Consider the following 5,618-nt stretch of genomic DNA (forward strand, 5'->3'; position numbering starts at 1 on the left):
CCGTCGAGAAAATAATAATATGCGTGCCCTGCAAGTCTTTCCAACATCTGATCCATGAATGGAAGGGGAAAATGGTCTTTTCGTGTAGCCTCATTGAGTTTTCTGTAGTCTACGCACATCCGCCATCCTGTGACGGTCCTTGTAGGTATGAGTTCGTTCTTCTCATTGGTAACCACAGTGATTCCTCCCTTCTTGGGCACAACATGTATGGGGCTAACCCAAGGGCTGTCCGAAATTGGGTATATGACCCCTCCTTGCCAATGCTTCATAACCTCTTTCTGTACCACTTCCTTCATGATTGGGTTCAGCCTTCTTTGGGATTGAATGGATGGCTTAGCATCATCTTCCAACAGTATTTTATGCATGTATATGGCTGAACTGATTCCCTTCAAGTCAGCAAGGGTCCATCCAATGGCATCCTTATGCTCCCGCAGCACCTTGAGTAGCTCGTCCTCTTGATCTTGACTGAGGGATGAATTTATGATCACTGGGTAGTTTTCATTTTCTCCTAGATATGCATATTTGAGAGTGGGTGGCAGTGCTTTGAGTTCAAGTTTGGGTGCTTCTGACTTTTCGTTCCCTTCCTTTGGTGCATCTGGTATATGTATTTCTGCTGTGGCCACCTTTTCACTTGCTTCAGATTCTTCCTCCACCAATCTCTCGTCCTCTTCAGGTTCTTCTTCTTCAAAATTCTCCTACACTTCATCCTCAAGTGCATCTAACCTCATGCATTCCCCCAATTGTTCTGGTGGGTAACTCATGGCCTTGAACACATTGAATGTCATCTTTTCATTGTGTAATCTCAGGGTGAGGTCACCCTTCTGAACATCAATGACAGCTCCAGCAGTGGCCAAGAATGGCCTTCCTAAGATGATGGAAGTCTTGGCGTCCTCCTGCATGTCCAGCACCACAAAATCTGCTGGAAATATGAAATCTCCCACTTTTACCAGCAAATCCTCTACTATCCCGTGAGGGAATTTGAACGATCGGTCTGCCAGTTGTAGGGACATTTTTGTTGGTTTAGCCTCCTCAATTTTCATCTTTCTCATCATAGCTACTGACATCAAATTGATGCTGGCCCCTAAGTCACAAAGAGCCTTCTCTACTGTGATTTCTCCTATAATACAAGGGATCTGAAAACTCCCAGGATCCTTCAGTTTCTGGGGTAGTTTATGCTGAATGATAGCACTACACTCTTCAGTTAGTATCACAGTCTCATTGTTCTTCCAGCTTCTCTTCTTAGTCATTAGCTCCTTCAAAACTTGGCATAGAGTGGCATTTGTTCTATGGCTTCAGCAAAGGGTATGTTGATTTGTAGTTTCTTGAAGATTTCCAAAAATCTCAAGAACTGGTTGTCATCTTCCTTTTTCTTCAATAGCTGGGATATGGAGCTCTTGAGATGTTCAGTTGTGGCATCCCTTTTTCTTTCTGCGGACTTGGCGTGGGAGGTTGAACTCCATCTTGCTCTTCTCCCTTTTCATTTGAGCCTTCTTCTTGTGGTTTTCGGGGCAGTTCCTTCAGTTCCTTCCCACTCCTAGGTGTGATAGCTTGACACTCCTCCCTTTTGCTTAAACTGGCATCGTAGCAAAGGTTGTGGTTAGGAAGTTGCTTAAATAGATAGCTAATTTGTGTCTCCAGTTTCTTGATGGCAGCATTTTGATTCTGCATGTTTGACTGCACTTCCTCTCTGAATGCTTTACTGTTTCGAATGTCTTTGCATACTCCTTCAATTAAGGTTTCGATCTTAGAGAGCTTGTCATCAATTGATGGGTGATTCGGAGCAGATGTGCTGTTTTGGTTTTGATAAGCGTGTGGAGAAGTATTGTTGTGGGGGTGTTGAGATGTCCTCTGTGTGAATTGCTAGTGAGCTACATTGTTGTTGGAGTTATAACATCTCTGGTCTTGGTTTTGATCTTGCTCACTTCTCTACCCAAAGTTTGGGTGGTTTCTCCATCCAGGGTTATAGGTCTTGGAGTATGGATCATAGTTTTTCCTTGGTGAATTCTCAATGTAGTTGGCTTGCTCCTGACTACCCTCTGCTTCTTCATTCACTCCTTCTTGGGTTGTTGACGAAGTGGAGATTACTGCTACTTGGTTCATCTCCATCTTCTGGTGAGGTCAGCCAGCTGCTGGGTAATGAGCTTGTTTTGGGCCAACAGAGCATCTACATTGTTTAGCTCCATTACTCCTCTTGTGTTCCCTCTTTCGGAAGCATAGAAGTAGTCGTTCTCTGCTACTGTTTCAATAACATCTATGGCTTCCTCAATAGTCTTCTTCTTGTTCAAAGATCCTCCGGATGAATGGTCTACGGCCTTCTTTGACTCATAAGAGAGCCCTTCATAGAAAATGTGCAGCTGCACCCATTCGTTGAACATATCTGGTGGGCACCTCTTTGTTAGGTCTTTAAACCTCTCCCATGCTTCATATAGAGTCTCACCATCTTGTTGCCTGAAAGTTTGGACCTCAGCTTTCAGCCTATTGATTCGTTGAGGAGGGTAAAATCTTGCTAAGAATTTGTTCACCACGTCTTCCCAAGTTGTCAAGCTTTCCCATGGGAAAGATTCCAACCACTTGGCTGCTTTGTCCCTAAGTGAGAATGGAAATAAGAGCAGTCTATAGGCGTCAGGATGAACACCATTAGACTTCACTGTGTCACATATTCTCAGGAAGGTGGTTAAATGTTGATTGGGGTCTTCTTGAACACCTCCTCCAAATGAACAGTTGTTCTGAACAAGGGTGATGAGCTGTGGTTTGAGTTCAAAGTTGTTGGCATGGATTGTTGGCTTTTGGATGCTACTTCCACAATTGCCTGGGTTTGGATTGATGTAAGAGCCCAAAACTCTTCTATCCTCCCCAGCATGATTTGCTCTACCTCCTCCCCATGGTTGTGATCTTCTTCTTCATGATGGTTTTCCATGTTGTCTTCCATGTTTGGTTCAAAGAATTCCTCTTCTTCCTCAGCACTAACCACTTTCTTCATCTTGCCTCCCTCCTTATCTAAGAAAGGTCCTCTCAGGTTTAGAATCAAAGGAAGTGAAGCCCGCTTCTTCTCCCTGTCATACAACCATCAAGTGCAAGCAAGAAAAGATAGATGCAGAAAGTATTTTTGTCAGAATTACTGTTAGTTGTGGGTGATGCAATATATCAAACAGTTAGTGGATTAGCAAACAGAATTGAAAATAACAAAAAAAAAACAAAAGAGTAGAAGGGAAGGGAAGAAGTTTAACTAAAATAGAAGGTAAATCACTCAAACAAAAAATGAAATTCACAAAATAAAAATGCTCAATCTAGTGATCTTCCCATTTAATCATTGTTGATGCACAATCAATCCCGGGCAACGGCGCCATAAACTTGATGCGGGTGGAAACTGTCTCTCAATAAATTTCCTTCGGCAAGTGTACCGAATTTGTCGTCAAGTAAAAACTCACAATAGAGTGAGGTCGAATCCCACAGGGATTGATTGATCAAGCAACTTTAATTAGAAGAATGTTCTAGTTGAGCAAATCCAGAATTTGGGTTGAGAGTTGCAGAAAACAAAATGGCGGGAATGTAAATAACAGAAAAGTAAATGCTAGAATTAAAGGACTGGAAATAAATGACTGAAAATAAATTGCAGAATTGTAAATGGGAATGGGGGATTTGCTCATAAAAGTAAATGGCAGAAATTAAAGAGAATGGGTAAGATCAGAGATGGGGAGTTCATGGGCTTAGGAGATGTTGCAATTCTCCGGATCAAGATCATTTTCATCTCTTCCTCAATCAATGCACTCATTGATCTCCTTGGCAATCTTAATTGATTGAATTACAATTTCTTGCAATTCAATCTCTCAAATATTGATCAATAGCCAATTCCTTGGTCAATTGCTCATGAGAAGAGATGAAGTATGGTCACTGATTATACTACATGCATTTCCCAAATCAAGTATTGAGAGGGTTATAGTCACATACCCATCTAAACCCAATTTGGTCCAGCATGAGAAAGCATTTCTAGCTTGATCTCTTCATTCCTCTTTCAAGGTTCAGAAGAGATCCAAGTTTGAATAGCTTCTTTTCCAAGATAACTACTCAATTGGATGAAGATCGAAAGCTTTCAAGTAAAATCAAGAGAAAAGATAGAAGAAGAATAATGAAAATTAGTATTGATCCATCAAATTACAACAGAGCTCCCTAACCCAATGAAAGGGGTTTAGTTGTTCATAGCTCTAGAAAATGAAAACAAAGATGGAGAATACATCATAAAACTAGAAGAATGCAGAGAAGGTAAATACAGAGAGTAGTTCTCTTTTCCAACTTTCCAGAACTCCTTCAACAATTCAAAGCTACTCCTATATATACTACTTCTCTCAGCTTCTAGTTGGCTCTTCAAGTCTTGGGCCTTTGGATCTTAAGTTTGAAGCAGTTCTCTTCTTCATTGGCTTAGCTTTACTTGCAGAGAGAAAATGTGAAGTGGCAGAGACTTTAGCTCAGACTTAGGGGTGTTAACGTTTAGTGAAAATATGAGTTCGAGAACATTAGTGACAATCAACTTTCTCACTAACGTTCCTAAGTAAAGCCACGTTAACTTCAACGTTAGTGGCACAAACGTTGCACTAACGTTGCTCTAAGTCCTTCGCACACGTTATTGAGACTTAACATTCCCAATAACTTTGAAAAGCCCTCTTTGTTCCCACGTTAGAGCCCACGTTAACTTAGTTAACGTGGCTCTTTAACGTGGCTTGCCATCCTTCAAGAACGTTAGTGACGCTCAACATTGTCACTAACGTTCCAAGGTGCCCCTATGTCACGTTAGATCCACGTTAACTAGGTTAACGTGGCTTCTAACGTGGCCATGCTTAGCCATCCCCACGTTAGTGACAATGTTGAGTGTCACTAACATTGGCCTTCTTTCACTCATCAACGTAGCTTCCACGTTAACTAAGTTATGTGAGAGCTTCCACGTTAACTAGTTAATGTGGAAGTTACGTGGCTCCTTGGGGGGTTGTGTGGTTGCTTCCAACGTTAGTGACAATGTTGGGTGTCACTAACGTTGTCGACCATGCTTGCTTCTTACGTTAGCTCCCATGTTAACCAAGTTACCGGGGAGTTAACATGGTATGTTTCTCCTTAGGCCAACGTTAGTGACAATGTTGAATGTCACTAACGTTGGCGTTTCTCCCCCTTTCTAACGTTAGAGGCCACGTTAACTAAGTTAACGTGGACTCTAACGTGGCCACTTATGAGCATTTGCCAACGTTAGTGACAATGTTAAGTGTCACTAACATTGGCTCAACTTCCCTTCTCCACGTTAGAGTTGTCCTTAATTAGTTAACGTGACTCTTAACGTGGTCAATGATGGCTTTGAGAGCGTTATTGGCAATCACTTTTCTCATTAACTTTGCAAGTTACCTCCCATTCCTTGCTTCCTTTGGTCCTGAAATCAAGCAATAGAGCGCATCAAAGTTCTAGTCCAAGTCATGGGTAATGCAACATACAATTTGTCACTAAACTTATGCAAAATCCTCATGAAATAATGTAAAATGCACAATGTATGCTTGAATCAAGGTGTAAGTGAATATCTACCCAAAACTAGCTTATTTCCTAAGGAATGGATGAAACTACCTAAACAGTAAAGAAAGGGT

General features: G+C 41.5%; 1 non-coding gene across 1 annotated transcript; it reads left to right on the forward strand.

Moving 5' to 3' along the window:
- The first annotated feature begins 2,370 nt into the window (after window positions 1-2,370).
- LOC112761826 (small nucleolar RNA R71) lies at window positions 2,371-2,477 on the forward strand. The gene has a single exon (XR_003182201.1). It is a non-coding gene; the product is annotated as a small nucleolar RNA R71 (small nucleolar RNA).
- The last annotated feature ends 3,141 nt before the right edge of the window (window positions 2,478-5,618 follow it).

Source organism: Arachis hypogaea, chromosome 16 (assembly GCF_003086295.3).
Source record: "Arachis hypogaea cultivar Tifrunner chromosome 16, arahy.Tifrunner.gnm2.J5K5, whole genome shotgun sequence".
In the NCBI taxonomy this organism is placed as follows: domain Eukaryota; kingdom Viridiplantae; phylum Streptophyta; class Magnoliopsida; order Fabales; family Fabaceae; genus Arachis; species Arachis hypogaea.